Below are 25,255 nucleotides of genomic sequence, written 5' to 3' on the forward strand. Positions count from 1 at the left end.
TTTTGCATTTTTCTGTCACGATTACATATTTCAGTAATTGCCCAGTTAACGATATTGAAACTGTAAGTCACGACTGGTATGACTAAACTATTGATCGCTTCGACCTTGTTTCTTGCATTCAGCACTGACTTGAGTATTGTCATTACCCTGCGATAACATTCTCTTCTGATCCTTTCCCTCATCATTGAATGCCTGATTCCGTCCCCTTCAATCACCCCTAGGTATGTGTAGCTCTCCGCTGGGTCTAATTCCTTTATGACATTCTGCTGGCCAAGATTAACGCTGGATGTTTGTTGTTGTTGTTGTTGTTATTATTATTATTATTATTATTATTATTATTATTATTATTATTATTATTATTATTATTATTCAATAGTCTTATTTTTACCAAGTGCTTTCACTGAACAACGGAGTGCAGCTCTGGGTGCCTTGGGTATATGCTGTGGTTTGTTGTGACCACAAAATGAAAGCAGTCCGACGTATATATATATATATGTGTGTGTGTGTGTGTGTGTGTGTGTGTGTGTGTGTGTGTGTGTGTGTGTCTGTGAGCGGGTAGGTGTTTGTGTGTGTGTGTGTGATTGTTACTACTGAAAATTAAAAGGAACCAACTAAATCAGAAATCCCTTTCGTGGAAAAGTAGGATTATTTTTTGCAATTATTTCGACTAATTTCACAGGTAATTAAATGTACAGTAAAATAAAAAATGGAAAAAATAAAATTACGCCATATTAATCAAAATTGACTCGTCACTTGTGTTGAACGATTAATACAACTTACCTCCCTTAGTATTTCTTCGTGAAATCCATCTTTCACAAATGGCGTATATATTAAAGTTTGTTTTGTAAAGAAACATAACGCCTTGGGAATATCCAACGATATTCTCAGGAGAATCTATTTTCCATCTCATCAAATGCACGGCTTTAAATGTCTCTTTTTCGCTAAAATTATAGGAGACTTGTTATAAAAGAAATATTCAGACGATATCTCTTTTAGTTCCATATTTTTTTCTTTTTCTCAGATGACACAAGGCAACAGTTATGGCACTTTTTCTCCCAGGGCCTGACTCTGGAGGGAGTTATCCTAATGAAGGAAGAATGGCTCGATGGAATATATTCTATCAAGCCATTTATATTTTATTTTAATTGTCGTTATCGTCGTCGATCTTATAAGCATCATCATTATCCCTACCATTCACCTCCAGCATCTTCATCAACATACATACACGCATACATACATACATACAACATATACATACATATACATACATACATACACACATACATACATACATACATACATACACGCATACATACATACATACATACATACATACATACATACATACATACATACATACATACATACATACATACATACATACATACATACATACATACATACATACATACATACATACATACATACATACATACATACATATACATACATACATACATACATACATACATACAACATATACATACATACATATACATACATACATACATACATACATACATACAACATATACATACATACATATACATACATACATACATACATACATACATACACACATACATACATACATACAACATATACATACATACATACATACATACATACACACATACATACATACATACATACATACATACATACATACATACAACATATACATACATACATACATACATACATACATACAACATATACATACATACATACATACATACATACATACATACATACATACATACATACATACATACATACATATGAGGGTGGGCTGAAAAGTTCGTCTTCATATTACGGCAAAATCTGACATTGTTTCAGGCAGCTCCAGCTGGTTTCCTCGAACGTTCCCTAAGTCCGGATAAGTGTTGGGTTCATCGCTTTGAGCCAGAGACAACGCGACAATCCATGCAGTGGAAACACCCCCTCCTCACCTGCACCAGAAAAGACTCGAGTCGTTACATCAGCAGGGAAGGAGCGGCCTCAGTGTTTTGAGGATGTAAAGGGCATTGTGTCGGTTGACTATATTCTAAATGGCCACACCATCAATGGAGAGTAGTATGCAAACTTGCTGAGGTAATTACGAAAGTCTGTCAAGAGCAAATAATCAGAGAAAACTAAATAAAGGTGTCTTGTTTCATCAGGTGTTCCAGCGCACAAGTCCTTAATTTCAAGTTATCATATTTTATATTACTTTTAATTTCAAATTCAAATTCATTAGCAATGAAGTCCTTTATATGCTTCAATAAATTATGTATTTGACCATTGTTAATTAAATTAAATTTATTACATAACACGTTTATTTTTCATTCCAATAAGCAGCAATTATTATCATTTTCATCAACTCAGGATCCACGGGACTTAAGGTGAGCCTGGTCACCGAATATTTTCGGGTCTTGCAATTTGTTATAGTTTGGTTGCGAATTCAAGATGATGATCATATTGTAGCTGTTGTCCCTTTTTATGAAATTGATAATTTTTTGCTTATAAAAAGGTAAACAATTTATTAATAATTGCAAGAAAATAAATTTTCATAAAAAATAATTTTATTTTAACTTTATTTTCCTAAAAACTCCAAATTCACTGGAAAGACTACAGACATTTCTGGCTGCGTCTCTTATGGGCAGCACTGAAGTCATGTAGTAAGGCTGTTCAGAAAAGGCATTGGTCAAAAGTGCTTATATTCTACAATTTATTTTAAAACTTTAATATTTAATAAAGTTATTTTTAACATGATATTTCACTTAAGTAATTTTAAATTTTATTATTAAAATTTTCTCTGTCAGCCTTATTTGCTTTATGCTTTTTTTGCTAATTTCTTTTTACTTGCTTTCCTTTTTCTATTTACTTAATTATTTAATCAGGCTAGTTCATGTTATATGCTTCAGATATACACATCTAATTTTATTGGGGAAAGAATATAGTCATTTTTGGCTGTGTCTCTATTGGCAGACCTGAAGGCATTTAGTAAGTTTGTCCAAAAAATGCATTGTCGTAAAGTGGTTATATTCTAAACTTATTATTTAATATCATAACTAATTGAAAGGGATTTTCATATATCAATTTTTGTATTACGGGAATGTAGGTAATTCTCACTTTTGTATATCTTATAATCTTTCATAATTACATTTGTATTGAATCATTATTGACAGATCTAGATCAGCAGTAGTCGTTACTGTTATCACCAACTCAAAATCTTGGTTAATTCAGGTAAGCCTGGTAACTGATGGTTTTGGGGGGTCTTGCTGTTTGTAACACCGATTGGTAAGCCATAGTGCAACCTTAAAGATGGTAAAATACTCTGCCATTAATTTATTGTAGATGGATGATATCACTAAGTGTTAATCTTTGAAAGTTTATCAAATTCAATTTTCAATAATGTAAAATCTTTAAAAAAAGTGCCGGACAAGTTATAATATCTGGTAAAGTGCAGTACAAGAAAATATTTGCTTAAAATATTGCAGCTAAGGATAAAATTTGAATATTAAAAATTATTTGATTTTAATTTACAAAAGTAATATAATTAAAAAAAAAGATACTATCATTTTGATAAAATATTGACACAATAGAATATTTAAAAAATGAGAGCCCAGAGTAGCAAAATGGCTAAAGCGTTATGCAAAGTAGAAGAATTGGTGGGCAATTTCATTATGTAAAAAAATTGGAATTTGGTTTAGACCAAGAATGTGAAGACTTGGCAAATAACTTACGCTCAGGCAAATTTTACTGTGAATTTGCTGTTACAGTAGATTTTACTGTAATATATATATATATATATATATATAATTTTTGTATTCTATTTATTGCACTAATTAATTACGTCGTATTATTAATTTTTATAACCTATTTTCAAATTTCTAATTATTAATTAATGCAAAAAATATTTTGAGTTATTTTTAATATATTAATAGAAGTAACATGTAATAAATAAAATTAAAAACTTGTAATATATTTTTTAGTTTTAATAAAAGCTAATATTCTCTAAATCTAAATATTTTATTTCAAATTTTATTCTTAGCTGCAATATTTTAAGTAAAAGTTTTCTTGCTCCAAACTTTATTAGATGTAATAACTTGTCCTGTACTTTTCCAGGTTTGTAATCTTAAGGATATTATTTCTCTTGCTCACATTTTTCTATGTAATAAATTATCTCTGGAATAAAAGGATTTCTAAATGAAAATGAATGAAGGAAAAAAAATGCAGAGAAATACGTAAAGGAGCGCAGGACTCAGTATAGAGAAAGAAGGACTAGGAGAGAGTGCAATATAAGAATATATAACAACAGAACACATTGCCTACACACACTTTACTTGTTCGGGTGAAAAGAAAACACGGAATGAAAATAGGAACATTGAAAAGAAGATATAACACTTTATTGTTTATTTCTTGTTTTATTGTTCATATATATAAATATATATATATATATCGTTTGTTAAAAATATTAATCCGAAAGTAGAAGCACACTCCAAGGTTTAGAGCAGTACATATTAAAAATGGGGAAGACCGGTTTATGGGATTACCTTCGGTTTCCCGTCCATAAAGGGCTTAACTTTATGGCGTATTGCATGATCCTAAAATCCTGTCGGCCGGGATCTGACGATACGCCATATATATGTATGTATATATATATATATATATATATATATATATATATATATATATATATATATATATATATATATATATATATATATATATATATTCTCTTCTGTAGATTATTTACGATAGTAACCAGCCAAAAAATGTAAAAATTATCATAAACAAAGAACTATTCCTCTGGCTGAGCAAATCAGAAGCTGTTGAAATGCCTCTTTCTGCAACAATAACATATTGATAGCTGAATACGGGTCGTACCTTGTTGTAGCCTTCAAATTCAGCAACACGAAATAGTCGAGTTAATGCCAGCTTCGATTTTAACATGACAGTTTTGCCTTTCTGTGGATACAGTAAGAACTGGTAGCGATGGATTCCAAAATTCGGAGAAGGGGATTCGAAAGCTGGTGGAGGGAAAAATAAGAGAAACATATTTAGTGGTAAATAAAATTTATACAAATATTTGTATATATCATCATTTCTGCTACAAAAATATAATGGCTACATCCTAGGGTCTGCAACTACAAAACTTACCAACGCAACCGATAGAACCTGTTAAACAACAACAGTTAAAGTAAATACATAAACAATGACCTGTAAAACGAAGAGAGAAATATCCCAGGAGTCAGCAGTAAACCCTTCAGGAAGCATCCACTTCCTGATGATCTCCAGTACAACCCAAAGCAACCGGACTAACATACCCCAAAGAAAACCCGAATGTCAACCATAAATAACAAAAACAATAAAAAGCAAAACAAAACGAAAAAAAACACTATGGCTTGTTTTCCGACAATATTGTATTGAGGATTCGAAACCAAATCCCTGGATACGCGGTCAGACATCACAAGAAAACCACCATAGTCTCGCGTGATCGATCTATTAACCGACCAATGAACGTTAATGCGAACATTCTATAACTTCTCTTTCGGTTCCCTATAAAAATCGAAACAACCGAAAAAGTAAATTATGTCATATTTCTGTGGAAGATATCATATCAGATCAGCATCTGCACCAAAATCATCAACGTACTTCCTTTCAATCTAACATAATGTTGTCGCTACAACATTCAATGTCATGCCTACAGAAAAAAAAAACTGCCATCGAAAATTTGAGATAGAACTCTATCCTGTTACCAAATACATACATAAATATCAACATGGCGGCGAGCTGGCAGAGTGGTTAGCACGCTGGGCGAAATGCGTAGCCGTATTTCGACTGCCGTTACGTTCTGAGGTCAAATTCCGCCGAGGACGACTTTGCCTTTCATCCTTTCGCAGTCGATACATTAAGTACCAGTTACGCACTGGAGTCGATGTAACCGACTTAATCCGTTTGTCTGTCCTTGTTTGTCCCCTCTGTGTTTAGCCCCTAATCCGTTTGTCTGTCCTTGTTTGTCCCCTCTGTGTTTAGCCCCTAATCCCTTTGTCTGTCCTTGTTTGTCCCCTCTATGTTTAGCCCCTAATCCGTTTGTCTGTCCTTGTTTGTCCCCTCTATGTTTAGCCCCTAATCCGTTTGTCTGTCCTTGTTTGTCCCCTCTATGTTTAGCCCCTAATCCGTTTGTCTGTCCTTGTTTGTCCCCTCTGTGTTTAGCCCCTAATCCCTTTGTCTGTCCTTGTTTGTCCCTTCTGTGTTTAGCCCCTAATCCGTTTGTCTGTCCTTGTTTGTCCCCTCCATGTTTAGCCCCTAATCCGTTTGTCTGTCCTTGTTTGTCCCCTCTGTGTTTAGCCCCTAATCCCTTTGTCTGTCCTTGTTTGTCCCCTCTGTGTTTAGCCCCTAATCCCTTTGTCTGTCCTTGTTTGTCCCCTCTGTGTTTAGCCCCTAATCCCTTTGTCTGTCCTTGTTTGTCCCCTCTGTGTTTAGCCCCTAATCCCTTTGTCTGTCCTTGTTTGTCCCCTCTGTGTTTAGCCCCTAATCCCTTTGTCTGTCCTTGTTTGTCCCCTCTATGTTTAGCCCCTAATCCGTTTGTCTGTCCTTGTTTGTCCCCTCTATGTTTAGCCCCTAATCCGTTTGTCTGTCCTTGTTTAGCCCCTAATCCGTTTGTCTGTCCTTGTTTGTCCCCTCTATGTTTAGCCCCTAATCCGTTTGTCTGTCCTTGTTTGTCCCCTCTATGTTTAGCCCCTAATCCGTTTGTCTGTCCTTGTTTGTCCCCTCTTGTTTAGCCCCTAATCCCTTTGTCTGTCCTTGTTTGTCCCCTCCATGTTTAGCCACTAATCCGTTTGTCTGTCCTTGTTTGTCCCCTCCATGTTTAGCCCCTAATCCTTTTGTCTGTCCTTGTTTGTCCCCTCCATGTTTAGCCCCTAATCCGTTTGTCTGTCCTTGTTTGTCCCCTCCATGTTTAGCCCCTAATCCGTTTGTCTGTCCTTGTTTGTCCCCTCCATGTTTAGCCCTAATCCGTTTGTCTGTCCTTGTTTGTCCCCTCTGTGTTTAGCCCCTAATCCCTTTGTCTGTCCTTGTTTGTCCCTTCTGTGTTTAGCCCCTAATCCGTTTGTCTGTCCTTGTTTGTCCCCTCCATGTTTAGCCCCTAATCCCTTTGTCTGTCCTTGTTTGTCCCCTCTGTGTTTAGCCCCTAATCCCTTTGTCTGTCCTTGTTTGTCCCCTCTGTGTTTAGCCCCTAATCCCTTTGTCTGTCCTTGTTTGTCCCCTCTGTGTTTAGCCCCTAATCCCTTTGTCTGTCCTTGTTTGTCCCCTCTGTGTTTAGCCCCTAATCCCTTTGTCTGTCCTTGTTTGTCCCCTCTATGTTTAGCCCCTAATCCGTTTGTCTGTCCTTGTTTGTCCCCTCTATGTTTAGCCCCTAATCCGTTTGTCTGTCCTTGTTTAGCCCCTAATCCGTTTGTCTGTCCTTGTTTGTCCCCTCTATGTTTAGCCCCTAATCCGTTTGTCTGTCCTTGTTTGTCCCCTCTATGTTTAGCCCCTAATCCGTTTGTCTGTCCTTGTTTGTCCCCTCTATGTTTAGCCCCTAATCCCTTTGTCTGTCCTTGTTTGTCCCCTCCATGTTTAGCCACTAATCCGTTTGTCTGTCCTTGTTTGTCCCCTCCATGTTTAGCCCCTAATCCTTTTGTCTGTCCTTGTTTGTCCCCTCCATGTTTAGCCCCTAATCCGTTTGTCTGTCCTTGTTTGTCCCCTCTGTGTTTAGCCCCTAATCCCTTTGTCTGTCCTTGTTTGTCCCCTCTGTGTTTAGCTCCTAATCCCTTTGTCTGTCCTTGTTTGTCCCCTCTGTGTTTAGCCCTAAATCCCTTTGTCTGTCCTTGTTTGTCCCCTCTATGTTTAGCCCCTAATCCGTTTGTCTGTCCTTGTTTGTCCCCTCTATGTTTAGACCCTAATCCGTTTGTCTGTCCTTGTTTGTCCCCTCTATGTTTAGCCCCTAATCCGTTTGTCTGTCCTTGTTTGTCCCCTCTATGTTTAGCCCCTAATCCGTTTGTCTGTCCTTGTTTGTCCCCTCTATGTTTAGCCCCTAATCCGTTTGTCTGTCCTTGTTTGTCCCCTCCATGTTTAGCCCCTAATCCGTTTGTCTGTCCTTGTTTGTCCTCTCCATGTTTAGCCCCTAATCCGTTTGTCTGTCCTTGTTTGTCCCCTCCATGTTTAGCCCCTAATCCGTTTGTCTGTCCTTGTTTGTCCCCTCTGTGTTTAGCCCCTAATCCCTTTGTCTGTCCTTGTTTGTCCCCTCTGTGTTTAGCCCCTAATCCCTTTGTCTGTCCTTGTTTGTCCCCTCTGTGTTTAGCCCCTAATCCCTTTGTCTGTCCTTGTTTGTCCCCTCTGTGTTTAGCCCCTAATCCGTTTGTCTGTCCTTGTTTGTCCCCTCTGTGTTTAGCCCCTAATCCCTTTGTCTGTCCTTGTTTGTCCCCTCCATGTTTAGCCCCTAATCCGTTTGTCTGTCCTTGTTTGTCCCCTCTGTGTTTAGCCCCTAATCCGTTTGTCTGTCCTTGTTTGTCCCCTCTATGTTTAGCCCCTAATCCGTTTGCCTGTCCTTGTTTGTCCCTTCTATGTTTAGCCCCTAATCCGTTTGTCTGTCCTTGTTTGTCCACTCCATGTTTAGCCCCTAATCCCTTTGTCTGTCCTTGTTTGTCCCCTCTGTATTTAGCCCCTAATCCCTTTGTCTGTCCTTGTTTGTCCCCTCCATGTTTAGCCCCTAATCCCTTTGTCTGTCCTTGTTTGTCCACTCCATGTTTAGCCCCTAATCCGTTTGTCTGTCCTTGTTTGTCCCCTCCATGTTTAGCCCCTAATCCGTTTGTCTGTCCTTGTTTGTCCCCTCTGTGTTTAGCCCCTAATCCCTTTGTCTGTCCTTGTTTGTCCCCTCTATGTTTAGCCCCTAATCCCTTTGTCTGTCCTTGTTTGTCCCCTCCATGTTTAGCCCCTAATCCCTTTGTCTGTCCTTGTTTGTCCCCTCCATGTTTAGCCCCTAATCCGTTTGTCTGTCCTTGTTTGTCCCCTCTATGTTTAGCCCCTAATCCGTTTGTCTGTCCTTGTTTGTCCACTCCATGTTTAGCCCCTAATCCGTTTGTCTGTCCTTGTTTGTCCCCTCTGTGTTTAGCCCCTAATCCCTTTGTCTGTCCTTGTTTGTCCCCTGTATGTTTAGCCCCTAATCCGTTTGTCTGTCCTTGTTTGTCCCCTCTATGTTTAGCCCCTAATCCGTTTGTCTGTCCTTGTTTGTCCACTCCATGTTTAGCCCCTAATCCGTTTGTCTGTCCTTGTTTGTCCCTTTGTGTTTAGCCCCTAATCCCTTTGTCTGTCCTTGTTTGTCCCCTCTGTGTTTAGCCCCTAATCCTTTTGTCTGTCCTTGTTTGTCCCCTTTTTGTGTTTAGCCCCTTGGGGGCAATAGAGAAATATATGCATAAATATCAACACAAGGAATATTGCTGAAAATTTCCCCTCAAAACTTGTACCACGTGCAAACCTAACACAACGGATATTATTAACTGGGACAGACATGATGAAGTATGAACCATCGTTGAGATCAATTGTTCTTCAAGAAGCAGAGGAAGAGGTTAGCTACTGCCAACTTCTTTGAAGTCTCCAGCTTGCAGACGCAGATTTATGAACTTCACCTTTATACCAATAACAACTGCTGCATTTGGTTTAAGTAACACTCAGGAAAAGCTAAGGTTTTCCGTGAAAGAAATCAACCAGGTAACACGCACATTACAAGCACACTCTCTACAGGTACACTAAAATGATGCAAGACCTCTCTCAAGTTTAAAATGTGACTTCGTTTTGTATCTTTGTTAGAAACCAACTTCTTTCATACTCGAAACAATTCAAATCTATATTTTATATTATATTATATCGTATTAAATTATTCATGCGTGCTTGTGCGTGTGTATATGTGTATGAGTGGGTGGGTGCGTCTGTGTGTATTTCTATGTAGATGTCCATTGTGTGTGTGTGTGTGTGTGTGTGTGTGTGTGTGTGTTTGTTGTTGTGTATGTGTGAGTATGTCTATCGACAAATCATATGACTAGAGAGGCGGACGTTAGTGTCGTTGGAAACAGAGGATTAAAAATATTCTTTTCTACTCAATGCACAAGGCTTGAAATTTGGGGGGAGGGGGCAAGTCGATTAGATCGACCCCAGTACACGACTGGTACTTAATTTATCGACCCCGAAAGGATGAAAGGCAAAGACGACGTCGACGGAATTTGAACTCAGAACGGAGCGGCAGACGAAATACTGTTAAGCATTTCTCCCGGCGAGCTAACGTCTCTTCCATCTCACCACCTTCGAGGATTAAAAATATTGAATGAGAGAGTTATGAATTCTTGTACACAGGACTTCAAGTCTCTGAGTCAAAGCTACTATGATCGCTGCAATGCTTCACCTGTCAGAGGTCTAGTGCTCTAAACACGAAGAGTACTGGACTTGCGATTAATGAAGAGGCGCAGTGCGCTTATATCCTTCACACAGGAACTTGACATCCGGTGTGTGAGTCTCTATAACTGCATCATTCTACACACACACACACACCCACACACACACAAACACACACACACACACACACTCACACACACACACACACACATATATATTTATAAGTATATATATATATTTATATGTTTGATTATTATATTAGTTATATATATATGTATATATATATATATATATATATGTATGTGTGTGTGTATATACTACCACCTAAACCCGGTTTCACCCGTTCGGTTTGGATGACGTGGCTGTAAAACCTGCTCTGTGTAAGCATTTGACTTGTTTTGGCACGCTTACGTTAAAAAGCAATTTTAGAATAACTTTTCTCTATCAAAACGCTATAAATAACTGACCAACAAAAAAAAAAGCAACCAAGATTCAACCAAATCAAAAAATAAACCCAAATACTAAGCGAACAAAGATGAACCATCCCACTTCCATTGCGCCTGCGCACGCGCACAGACACAAACACTCACACGCGCACACACACACACACATTCAAATACCCCTTCATTTTACATACACACACATATATTCACACAGAGTTGAAACGCTGCTTGATTTATTTTTCAGCGTACACTACCAGGTATGATATCACTCCTTCCTTCCTTCCTTATTCACCTATCAATCCCTTCCTTTCTCATCCATAAACACGTATTGTCATAGTAGATTATCTCGGTAACCATGAGAGCTATGAAAACTACGAAGCCCAGCATCACCACCGGATCATTCTACACATCTGTGTCATTTTTCGCGCAATTCCACCCAGACGTTTGACCATGAATCCGAAGGCAAGAAAGAATCACCCATGTGAAATTATATATATATATATATATGGCAGTGCCCCAGCATGGTTATATATATATGTGTGTGTGTGTGTGTGTGTGTGTGTGTGTGTGTGTGTGTGTCTGTGTGTGTATACGTGCATGAATATACACATACATTCATGCATGTATACATTTGCTATATTATATATATATATATATATATATATATATATATATATATATATATATATATATATATATATATATATATATATATATATATATACATATATATATATACATGATATATATATAAAGTTAATCCAAACATGAAAACACAAAGAGAAAACACAACACGAGGACGTGGAACAAGTATAGTGTTATTACATATACATATCATTTAATGTACACAATAGTAGGAAGATACGGCTCTAGACAGGCTTTTTACAAACAGGTTTTTACAACACGCCTTGTGTCTCCAAGCAATCCAGGGGCTCTGAGCATATGGTCTATTCTCTTCAGAAATAGAACGAACCATGCGCTCAGAGCCTGAGATTGCTTGGAGGTACAAAACAAGAAACTATTACCAGCTCGAATCTTTATTCTGTGCACATTCAATGATATTTATCTCTCACTGGATCGTGTTTGTATGGCGTAGATTTTTGTTTATTTACTTAACGGAACAACAAATTATATTGATAACCTCACGCGTGCCCACGCACGCATGCATGCATATATGTATGTATGTTTGTCTCTATGTGTGTATGTATGTATGTACATGCATGTATCACTATTGAGTAACAATGAAAATATTACTTACGTATCACGTCTTTTTTATCTGCTGTTACTCCCTCTTTCAGTTGTGTGGGCTGAAATTACAATTTCATTAAGAATACATTGATACTTACATGCTTCCATACATAAATACGCACACACAAACATATAATTACATAATCATATAGAAATGTTTTTGATGTTGTTGTTCTCACCACAAGAGTAATATACATTGAATAACGTATCTTCATTTATTCAAGTATTGTCGTAATTAACTTGCGTAATTAACTATGCTGAGTGTTTCATTTTCCCTTCATTCTTTCTCATATGTGTGTGTGTATATATACATCTCTCTCTCTTGCTCTCTGTATCTATCTATCTATCTATCTATCTATCTATCTATCTATCTATCTATCCATCCATCCATCTATTACTGTGTGTGTTTGTGTGTGCATATAATGTAAGAGGTTTTGGTATCCAGAAGACCCAAAAGGCAGGTAAGGCTATGCAAGTGCTACTGAAGGACTCCCGGTTCAATAAAAGTATGAGTGAGGAGTCTAACGCGGGTCGTGTGTGAGCATGTAAATGTTAAATAAAATAAGACAACAAAGCCAAGGCAGTGTGAAGTTTCTAGAACATTTTTATAAAGAGAAATGTAGTCTTACAGCTGTTTCAGGGATTTAAAAGATATCCCTTCATCAGAGACGATATGAGAGAGTTAAATAGAGGGAAATAGTTGAGTTCAATATAAGAATTTATTTTGGAAAGGGAGAAATTTAGGAAGTATAAAGGGTATAAGAATGTATAAGAATGAAAATGAAAATATATGTTAGATCTTAAACTTGCTATTCCAAGGAATATGTTGTGTGGAAGGTTAGGGTTAGGGTCTTGACCATGGTATGTAAGTTCCGAAGGGAGTTCATATTTTTTTATAACATCATCAGAAGTAGTAAATCATCCAAACAAGGGGTAGATAGCAAACTTCTCTTCAAGTCAGGGATACTTTGATTCTATGAAGTTTGCGTTCTCGTTAGGCGATCCCGTGTTAATTCTTTGGGGGGTCGGTGATGATGGGATTTCTGTTATATTTCTGAAACAGCTGTAGATGGGGTCGGGCTATCTGTCATGGCAACTCGTGCTGAGGAAAGTTAGGTTATTATACCAGTCCAGAAACTGGTCCACGTGTGTCCAAATAATTAAATGTAAGCTGAAAGATTGTCTTGGCTCGTTTGCCTTCGGACTGTTAATCCGCGCTCGCGGATGTGTGTGGTGTGTGGTATAGGAATATAGGAATATAAAAAAAAAATAATACAAATAGATAGTGAAAAATAAAATTATAAAAAATAAAAGTTATGAAATTTTTTTTTTTAAATATCAATAGTACAAACAAATAATTAAAAATAAAAATTAGTGATAACAAAAATTAAATGTGACTAAATCAGTAACAGAAAAGGAAAAAAACAATTCTGTAACTGAATTAGAATTAGTAACAGAAATAAATAAAAATTATAAAAAGATTTTTTAAATTACAAAGTATTTATTAAAATATACAAAAAAATAAATGAATAAAAAAGATTGTGTAAAATGTTCTTTTTACAAAAGAGTGCGTGTGTGGAAAGTCTCTGGGAGGAGGGCTTTGTGTTGAGTCCGATGTATGTATGTAAGTATATATATATGTGTGTGTGTGTGTGTGTGTGTGTGTGTGAGTGTGTGTGACCGCGTGTGTATCGTTGGCGATTTTTTCCTCCGTCTTCCCTTCCTTGGACTTTTCCTTTTCCTATGTTTCTGACGAAAAGCTCCGCTCGAAACGTTAAATCCTCCTTTTTTCTTTCTTTTCCTCAGCGTCCAATAACACTATACTTCTTCCACGTCCTTGCGTTGTATTTTCTCTCTGTGTTTTCATGTTTGGACTAACTATATATATATATGTATGTGTATATATATATATATATATATATATATCAATATAAGAGGGAATCTTTTAACCACTATTTAGAAACCCTTATGCTACAAGATCCGCTATGGTCTTAATCACTGAGAATTGTTCTCCAGAAAATTTAGCACACCAGAGAACAATTCTTAGTGGTTGAGACCATAGCGGATATTCTTCTAGCATAAGGGCTTCCACATAGTGGTTAAAAATTCCCCCTTATATTTATGTATGTAATACTATTTACTGAATCTCAGTTTTTTTTATATGCTAGACCACTGGTGTTGAAATTGATGTTATCAAATCAATATCCAATTTTTCACCCTCATTTTGATTTTAATTTTATATATATATATATATATATATATATATATATATATATATATAAAGTGCATATTTATATATGCATATATATTTGGAAGAGGATAGCTAATTATCTGAAAGATGTGTTCCGCTTCCGCAGTTGTTCCACTTACCGGACCATACAACAGGTTATGTCCTTGAGCGAGGCAGTATATTTTACGTCGCCCCAGTCCACTCAGTTGGTATGGCTACCAGCTGAGTGATGTTACAGCTCTCTCTCTCTCTCTCTCTCTCTCTCTCTTTCTCTTTCTCTCTCTCCTTCCATTTGTTACACCTTGAATGTGCCAATGGACAAAATTTGGAAGGTCGAAGAGGGTTTAGCTCACAACTTCATGGGCACCTACGATAATCGATAAAGATATATGACGTCAGAGTTTGAACTTGATCCCGCGGCTTTAAAGACATCATCTATGTGGTGCAAGAGCTATGTTAGGCAGTCCCTGCTGTAGAGAAACCCATGCTGGTTCGAATTTAGGAGATTGTAACTCACTACGAAGCTAACTACCCTTGATCTCATCATCCTTTCAAACACTTTGATTCCCTACCACAGAACACCAGGGATTTGCAAAGTGTGGACATGGAAGTCTTCAAAATACGTCTAGACATTCAGTTTTTATCGGCAATACCGGATGAACCCATATCACGACAGGAGGCACAAAGAAGATCGGCAACGTCCAACTCGCTACTTCACCAAAAATAATATTACTATTAATAAGGAACGAAAAAATTATTCAACTTATTAACCTCCCCAGTTACTGTAAATATTTATTTAACTCTTCCCCTGATATTATCAACAACCACATACGAAATTAAAGCATTATCACCGACAAGATAATCATGAAATTATGACAACATCATTAATTAGAAAGAATATGTTTTTAAAGTGTTGAAACCGGTAAATTACAGAAATATTTGATTTCTTTCATAATGTTTTAGCGCAGGTTTTAGTGAAATTTCTCAATATTCAGTATGATTTATCAGTTAAACAATTTCTTGAATCTCTTCACTATATATATGTATGTATGCATGTGTGTGTTTGCATGTATTTGTGTGTATGAATATGTGCATCTGTGTGCATCTGTAGGTATCTTTGCATGTATGAATCTGTGAAAGTGTGTGTATGTGTGTGCGCGGAGCGTTCCAATTTGTGAAATTATATACGCATATTGGTGCTAAAATTAACAGTTGCATGTATGAATGCACACATCTGCATAAAAAATACATTGACTAAAAAATATCTAATTATACTTACGGTGATGTGTGTCTTTATCCAAAGCGGATAGGCTAAGTCAGAATGCGGAAATTCGTCCGGATTAATCATAAGCAGCATATAAATGTTTGACTTCAGAGTTGCATTTGCCTAATAAAACAAAAGATTTTAAAATTAGGAATAATTTATTTCATTAAATCATACACATATTCGAGCATATTAGGAAGGATGTTGGCATACATATATATATATATATATGTATATATATATATATATATATATATATATATATATATATATATATATATATATATATATATATATATATATATATATATATATATATATATATATATATATATATATATATATATATATATATATATATATATGTATATATATACACACATATATATATATATATATATATATATATATATATATATATATATATATATATATATATGTATGTGTATATATATATATATATACACATATATATATACACATATATATATATATATATATATATATATTATAGATATAGGATAAAAAATTATTAATTTAAATTAATAAATTTCACCAAGTAGTTTCGGTATGGAAAAGAATCATATTCGGTAAAAACTTATACAAGAAGTTTTATATATAATTACAACAATAATGACTCTTGATGCTGGCTTTGCTGGTTGGAGGTGCTTTACTCCCCTGTTTGGAAACTTAAGGACACAGAACGCTTGTGTCACATAACCAACTGGAAACGGTGTTTCCTGGTGCTAAATAGCAGTAGCATTCTTCCATTTCCTGGAACTGCCACATTAAGTTGGCAACAAACCATCACTGTATATATATATATATATATTATTATTATTATTATTATTATATTATTATTATTATTATTATTATTATTATTATTATTATTATTATTGAGTGAGAGAGCAGTTCATGCCATCAAAGTGACACTGGGGTAAAATATACGAAGCCCAATATACCCATCATGACTACCCGTCTGATAAAGGTACACCAGGCACATGCATCACAACCATATGTGCGCGACATGGTGATCTCATATCAAGATAAACAGCACATGACCTTGCAGGTGGGGCCCAGTTGGAATTTTCTTCAGGTTGAGTAGCCCATCCCACTCAAACGGTCCCTGAATAAGGGTTGTTTAAGGATGTTGAAAGAACCACCCATGTTTCCAGAGGTGAACTATTCAAACCCCAAATAATCCCTCTCAACACATGGCTATGATGCTCCCCCACTACTTCTGCTCGTGATCAGAGATGCACATATCGTCAGCCACTAAGGGACATGCTCAACTGGTTAAGGTCAAACAACTGACAAGCAAATCTGTGGTATTGAGCAGAATATTTGCTGTAGCCCATCTTTTATACCAAGACAAAACAACGTACATGATAACACTTCCAATCAGTTAAGATCAGAAGCCATGAGAGCCACTGCCTGGTACTGCTATTATTATTATTATTATTATAGATATAGGGTAAAAAATTATTAATTTATAATTAATAAATTTTACCAAGTAGTTTCGGTATGGAAAGGAACCATATTCGGTAAAAACTTATACAAGAATAAGAAATATTGAATTTCTAAATCTCTCGTAGAGACATGTACGGTGGTGGGGCGATAGAATGGTTGTATACTGTCAATCTAACAAGAACGTGACAGTAGGGGGTACACCACCGCTGTATAGCCCTAGGAAGCATCGAACGCCTCCTGATGGCTTTGACACATTTTTCCCTGTGTCCTTATATACATATACGAAGGTGTCTGCTACTCTAGGCCGATGAAGGACAACGATCCTGAAACACGTGTCCCTAGATGCAGTTTCGGCAGCCGGGGGTGTTTGTCTCCCCTTCGTATATGTATATAAGGACACAGGGAAAAATGTGTCAAAGCCATCAGGAGGCGTTCGATGCTTCCTAGGGCTATACAGCGGTGGTGTACCCCCTACTGTCACGTTCTTGTTAGATTGACAGTATACAACCACTCTTATACAAGAAGTTTTATATATAATTATAACAATAATTAAGGGTTTAGCAAACAAGTTGCTAGACCACATACCGAAACATTTAACCGAAGACTGTTTGATTTCATTGTTTTCCTTCTTTTTTTTTGCCTGTGTGAGTTACAGAGAGGGTCGTCTCTGGAGTCATATTTTGTAGCGAAAAGAAATAACGGTCTTTTGGCTGCTATTTCTAAATTTTTCGGTATGTGGTCTAGCAACTTGTTTGCTAAACCCTTAATAATTGTTATAAATATATATATATATGCAATCAAGCCCTATGCATAGCACTCGTGGAAACTCACCTCAGCCCTGATATAGAAGACGCAGAAGTACACATCCCAAACTATGCCATACTGCGAACAGACAGAAGGGAAAGGAGCCATGGTGGAGTTGCTGTATACATCCGAGATGACCTCACACCCCAGGTCTTGATGACATACTCAAATTCGGTATGTGACACTCTAATTGTATACATAAGACAACATAATATAGTCATATGCAATACATATTGCCCACCAGATGCCCCAAATCACATAGGCAAGTTTGAAGATTGCCTCACAAGAATTAAAGAAATCCTCATGAATCTGGAACACCACGTGACCATATTTCTTATGGGTGATTTCAACTTCCCCAACGTCAAATGGCCTGAAGGTCTCATACTCTCAGGAATTAATCATTGCAAGCAAGTACAGGTGGAGTCCCTGCTCAACCTCACCAACGCCTTATTCATGGAGCAAGTTGTACTCAAGCCAACAAGGGCAAATAACATTCTGGATCTCTGCTTCACGAACAATATAGACATCATTCATGATGTGAAAGTGACACCGACATTAGTTTCGGATCACAACATAATAGAGCTGTCTATGTTTGGGCCAAAAGTAACCAGAGATATACAGCCTAAAGGAAGCACCCAAAATCTCTCCAATATGAACTTCCACAAAGCAGATTGGAAATCGATCCAAAAAGAGATCCTCAGAGAGGACTGGCCGGAATGTCTCTCCACACCAGACATTGACATGAAACTAGAATGTTTCATGTCTTCTGTGCAAGCCGTATGCCAGACATATGTCCCAGAGCACAAGGCCAAAACAAATAGGAGCAAGATTCCAAGAGACAGGAAGATCCTCATGAGACGACGGACGAAGGTTGCAAATCGTCTCAACCAACATCCCAAAAGTAGCGAAACGTCCCGCCTGAAAACAACACTGATGGAGATCGAAAAAAGGCTGCAACAATCCTATGTGAAGGAGAAAGCAGACAAAGAAGCCTGGGTTATAAAAAATATTAAATCAAACCCAAAGGCCTTCTTTCATTACGCGAAAGAAACAGTCTCAGTGCACTACAAGATAGGACCCCTCCTCCAAAAGGATGGCTCCCTCACAGACAGTCCAACTAAGATCAGTGAGATGCTGAATGACCAGTTCAAAAGTGTCTTTACCACCCCGTTGGAACACAGACAAGTGAACGAACCAGTGGATTTCTTTGTCGCCTCACCTATAACCAGCGAGGCGGTTACAATAGAATGTATTGACATTATCGAAGAAGATGTCCTACTAGCCATAGATGAAGTGGACACAAACTCAACTGCTGGTCCAGATGGTTTCCCAGCAATCCTCCTCAAAGCGTGTAAGCATGCCCTGGCAAAACCTCTCAAGATTCTCTTCCAGAGCTTTCTTGCGAATGGCAAACTGCCAAGCAAGCTGAAGGAGGGAATAATATGCCCAATACATAAAGGGGGAAGTAGAGCAGATGCCAAAAACTAAAGGCATATATCTCTGACTTCACACATCAGCAAAGTCATGGAACGGATAGTCAGAAAGAAACTAATCGCATTCCTTGAGGAAAATAACTTGCTGAGTGATACCCAGCATGGTTTTCGACCAAGTACGTTATCTAAACATATTATTTAATAAATGTATGACAATTATGGGATAACATCCGGAATCCAAGAAGAATAATAATAGTCCGTGTCGATCTCTCTGACTCAATAAATTTGATAAGTTAATTTTCCAGGAAGTGTTTGAATGTTAATTTTTGGAGTCAAGTCCATCTTTTCAACGCAGCTTGAAGATCGGAGGAAAAACATTGTTATCGTCATTTGAGCTTTACGTAAGTAAATTCAATTAACATAATTAAATGACCCGAAACGTTCGACTCTCTTTGAGATCTCATCGAGCTCTCACGTGACCTGTGTACGAGGGTGATATATTAGCTCTGGCGTCAGTACACTTCCCAAGAAAGACCGATTGGATCTATTCGGTTTGGCAGCCAGCATCAAATTCTGTTCGAAATGATTTCATATTCAGTGTAATGATACACTTTTATTGGCTAATGAATCACGGGAGCATCGTTTTCGCTATAAATCAATAAATAAAGGATTATTAGCAATTAAAGGCAGAACATTTTGGTTATTTTAGCCAATCGGAAGCCACAGACAAACTGATTCCTGTTTCCATAGTAACAAGCGTAAATCTATTAAGTTCGTTCTACCGCGTTAAATGCATATTGAATGCTCCAAACTTCAGAGCACGTGCTGTTTACAAATATTAACGACAAAATACGCCCAAAATGACTGTTTCCAAATCTTCTTTCCTGACGGGATGAAAATGATCAAACTTAAACCGCTCTAACTTTTTAGAAACATTTTTCTGGAGAAAGTGAAATAACTCCAGCAATTTAGCTTGGAAAAGTATATTATTGTGCCAAATATTTAAACTTTCGATAAACTTTAATTTTTGAAATGCTGGCAACCCAACCAACTAGATCCGAGCGACTTTCTTCAGAGGCACAAACTGTAAGATGAGAAGTTGCAGTATCCCACTCCAGTTCAAATCAACAAACGTTTTTAAGAAGTATGATCAGCCGGGCGATCCTGGACGAGAGGAAGACACCATTGGACAGTGGCTTTTCATTTACAGAAAGAAGCAAGCTCGAGCAGTGGACATAACCACATTAAATGTTTCGGTATTATACAATGATGTCGCTTTATAAAAGACGACAAATAATGAAGGTTAGTGACCAGCGTAACACCTACAATTTTGTTCGGCTCTTCAGACTTCGAGTAAAAACTCCGCCAGGGTTAACTTTGCTTTTCATTCCCTTGGATGTCGAAATGAATTAAAGCAGCTGTCAAGTAGTGGAATTTGTGGCACCTACTTATCACCTCACCTTAAAACTGCTGGTGTTGTACTTAATTTAGAAACCATTTGGGCGCCGAACTAGCAGAATTGTTAAAACATCGAGAAACATGCTTTCCAACTATTTACATTCAAATCCCCTACACAGTGTCACCTTTGCGTTTCAGCCTTTCCAGATCGATAAAATAAAGAAGCAATCAAGCAAGGGGACGATGGTATCAACTCATCGTCTTTTCACAAACTGATGGCCTAAATGAGACAAAATTTTAGCATTGTTCATGGATAACCTACCGGAGCTTTCACTGTTGGCGGTTTCCGTGCATCTTTTTTAGAAATGACGATATTACATTGTTTGTATATTTCCTTAGGAAGAAGAATCAGATGATTATTGGCGCACAAGTTATCATTCACACTGTATGCCAACCTATGAAACACCATGCAAGAAAGCAGTAGGATCTTCACACAAAAAACATGCCAGAAGAACATTATTTCTGTCAATGGATTATTTACAGTTTAGATGCAAATATTTCCGTATTTATTTTAATAAATATACTTTGATTTATCTTCACAATTGTCAACACTAGACTTCTGTTTGACGTGATCTTTCTCTCCTTGTTTCTAACACATCCGTTCTTTATACGTGTGCTTCTACAAGTGAGCATGTGTCTAGGTGTGCGCGTGGTTGTATTTATGTTTGATTATGACGCATCAATGTTTCAAATTTGCTTACGTGAAAGTGTGTGCATGTGTATTTTTATACATATACGTGCTTACATACATATATACATAAAGACATATAGACAAACACACATATATACACGAACATACGCATGCACACACGCACACATGCACACACACATACACCCGCCTGCACACAGACTTCTCTCTTTCTCTCCCTCTCTATGTATGTATGTATCTACCTATCTAGTCACGTATATACATGTAAACATACACACTCACACATATACATCTATATATATTTACACATATATATACACACACATATACATTCATACATACATACATAAATACATACATACATACATACATACATAATACATACATACATACATACATACATACATACATACATACATACATACGTACAATGGTACTACTACCACCTTTTCCAGTGACCAAAATTGCTTAACCTCCCACGCTAACCTGTTATATCTCTCGACTTTTCTTTCTTCCTTATCGCATACCTTGTTGTTAGCTGGGCATGCTATATCTATGATCCAGCACGGTTTGCTTTCTTCCTCAATTAACACTATGTCCGGCTTCCTATCCTCCATCTCATTGTCGCATTGAATCATAAAATCCCATAGCATCTTTGCATTATTATTTTCGATGATGCCTTCGGGCTTTTGTTCGTACCACTTTTTTGCTCTGTCAAGTCCATACATGTTGCAAAGTATCCAACAGACAATCCTTGCTATATTGTCATGACATCTCTTATATTCTTTCTGGGTTAGTGGCGTACATTGACTGGTAATCTGCCATACGGTTTCACCATTTTGTCCACAAATTCTGCACTTATCTCTTTCTGATATGTTGTCTGTTCTGTATTGGATGTAATTTGTTCTTAATGCTTGCTCTTAGGCGGCACAGATTAGAGCTTCCATTGCCGGTTTTAAATCACTTTTAGTCATCCATTGACAGCTATTTTCTCTGTCTTATCTTCAACATCCCTATGGAATTGTTCAATCATTCTTTTCTTTATTCACCTATTTACAGTTTCATTCATTCTAAAGCAATTGTACAGTGCCTTATCTTTGCAATCTTCCATCCTACACAAGCCTGATCTTCTTACTTCAAATAATAGCGCTTCTGTAGCGTTTTTTACATACCATTCTATGTTGTTGTTTTCTTTTGCTCTAATGCTGTGTTCGCATCCAATCAGTCCTCTTCCCCCTCTTTTTCTTGATACATACAGTCTGTCTGTGTCACGTTTTGGGTGGAGTGACCCATATCTAGTCAGCGACTTCCTTGTCTTTCTATGTAAACTGTTTAGTTCGTCTACTGTCCATGCGATTGCCCATGCTCCGTACTTAAGGAGTGAAACTACCCAGGTGTTGATAGCTTCAATCTTATTCCGTCCGTTTAATTTCGACTTAAGGATCAGTCTCAGTCTGCGCAAGTACTCCACCTTAAATTTTTCTGTCATTTCTTTCTCCACCAATTTATCCATTTTCAATATCCCCAAGTACTTATAACCCCATTCTTCTATCTGTTTCATAACCTCCCCCGACGTTATCGTTAGCCCGTCCAAACATTTGATTTTGCCTCTGTTCAAGACTAAGACACCACACTTTTTCAGTTCGAACTCCATTCTGATATCAACACTGAAATTATACAGCGTATTAACGAGGGTACTAACTTAGGATTCCACTTTACCATTAAGTTTGAGGTCATCCATGAATAACAAATGTTTGACATTTTGTTGGCGGTTTTTTGAAATCATACCCAGCTTTTGCTTTCTTCAGAATCAGTGTTAGTGGTATCAAGCACAGTACAAAGATCAGTGGGGACACGCAGTCCCCTTGGATGATGCTTCTCCTGATTTTTATTGTCACTAAACTTTGCTGTCACTTCTGTTCTCCATTTTGCCATACTTTTTCCAAGCAATCGCTCAACATTCGATGCAATCTCAAATAGGTTCATACACTCCATTATCCAAGAATTTGGGATCATATCGTACACCTTACGATAGTCGATCCATGACGTGGCTAAGTTAGTTTTCCTCCTCTTGCAGTCTCGAAGTACAGTTTTGTCTACCAGGAATTATTATTATTATTATTATTATTATTATTATATTATTATTATTATTATTATTATTATTATTATTATTCAGTAGTTTTATTTTTATAGTGTGCTTTCACTTCACTACCGAGCGCAGTTCTGTGTGCCTTAGGTATGTGCTGTGATTTGTTGTGATGCTCTGATGGTTATTGTATGGAAAGTGTTCTGCGTAGGATGTGTGCAGTGCCTAGTAGTGCAATTTTCTGTATGTTATATGTGTTTGTAAGTCCTGGTGTTTTTGTTATGTATTTGTCTCTGAATATTTTTTATCATGCCTAATGCACCTACTATAATAGGAATTTTTCTGTTTTCAGATTCCACATTCTAGTTACCTCTATTCCAGGTCTTTGTATTTTGAGAGTTTCTCCATTTCTTTTAGAGACACGTTGTCATCTGCCGGTATTGATACATCAATTAGAAAGCATTTTTTTTCTTCATGATCTCTGACAACTATATCTGGTCCGTTGGCCTTAATTTCTCTATCTGTGTGTATCGGCATATCCCAGAGTATGGTTGCTTTCTCGTTTTCTGTGACCTTTTCTGGTGTGTGCCTATACCATCTTTTTTCTGTTGTTATTCCATAATGTTGGCATAGCTTCCAATGTATGTAGGTTCCAACTCTGTCATGTCTGTGAATATATTCCTTCTTAGCCAGGACTGGGCAGCTAGAGATAATATAATTTATTGTTTCTTGTCCATCTCCACATATTCTGCAGTTACTTGTAATATTTCTTTTCATTACATGTTTTTGGTAATTTCTGGTGGGGAGGCTTTGGTCTTGTACTGCAATTAAAAATCCCTCTGCTTCTGCTTTGAGTCCTGAGCTTCTCAACCATTGCTGGGATTTTTCTTTGTCTATTTCTTTTGCGTTTAGTTTAGTCCAGTATTTACCATGAAGGGGCTTCTCTTGCCATCGTTCAATCATGGTTCGTTGCTGTTCTATTTTTAGTTTGGATTTCATTTGTTTTATAGCTTTTGTTGTTTCTTCATCTTCTTCTTCTTCTTCGTGTTTATTAGGTGGTATGATTTCTTGTTTGTATTTGTCACTTCTTAAATACTGAGAACAGTTTGTGTTTTGCTCGTGTTTTGCCGCTATCTGGATCAGTTTCCCTTCCTTCTGAAGTATATATTTTGCAGTCCTATGGTGGTTATTTTATAGTAGTTTTCCAGCTGTATAAGGCCTCTACCCCTTCTATACGTTGTATATATAGTCTTTCTATGTCAGATTTTGGGTGATGCATCCTGATCCTGTCATTATTTTTCTTGTTTTCCTATCTATTTTGGTCAGTTCATTTCGGTCCATTAAGGATATTGTAGCTGTAACTTATAACTGGGACAGCTAAAGTGTTGATACCTATATCTCTTGTTTTTACCATTGAGCTCTGTGTTTAGTATTGATCTAACTCGTCTATATATTCTTTTTTTATTTTCTCTTTCATTTGTGTGTTGTTGTGTCTTATCTAGTTCATAGATTCCTAAGTATTTGTAAGTTTGGCTTTGGTCTAATTCTTTTATTTCATTGGTTTTATCTAGTGTGATGTTTTACTCTTAACTAGTTTTTCCTCTTTTCATGGTTACTTTGGCGCATTTTTCTAATCCAAATTTCATATCTATTTCTTTGGAAAATCCATGAACTGTCTTTAATAGTGTTTCCAGCTGTTTGTCATTTGCAGCGTATAGTTTTAGGTCATCCATATATAAAAGGTGGCTGATTGTTTT

The 25,255-nt window shown here is 36.9% G+C and overlaps 1 protein-coding gene and 1 long non-coding RNA gene across 2 annotated transcripts in view; one reads left to right on the forward strand and one right to left on the reverse strand.

Moving 5' to 3' along the window:
• Positions 1-4,241: 4,241 nt before the first annotated feature.
• LOC118765306 overlaps positions 4,242-25,255 on the forward strand; it is a 28,848-nt gene continuing 7,834 nt past the window's right edge. Inside the window, exon 1 of the mRNA XM_036507040.1 lies at positions 4,242-4,260. The gene's annotated coding sequence lies outside the window, so the exon portion shown is untranslated. The remainder of the gene's footprint in view (positions 4,261-25,255) is intronic.
• Positions 4,885-12,145, reverse strand: LOC118765307. The gene is made up of 2 exons (XR_005001144.1): positions 12,115-12,145; positions 4,885-5,015 (listed from the first exon to the last, which is right to left on the reverse strand). It is a non-coding gene; the product is annotated as an uncharacterized LOC118765307 (long non-coding RNA).

The sequence above is a fragment of the Octopus sinensis genome, linkage group LG11 (genome assembly GCF_006345805.1).
Source record: "Octopus sinensis linkage group LG11, ASM634580v1, whole genome shotgun sequence".
Taxonomy (NCBI): domain Eukaryota; kingdom Metazoa; phylum Mollusca; class Cephalopoda; order Octopoda; family Octopodidae; genus Octopus; species Octopus sinensis.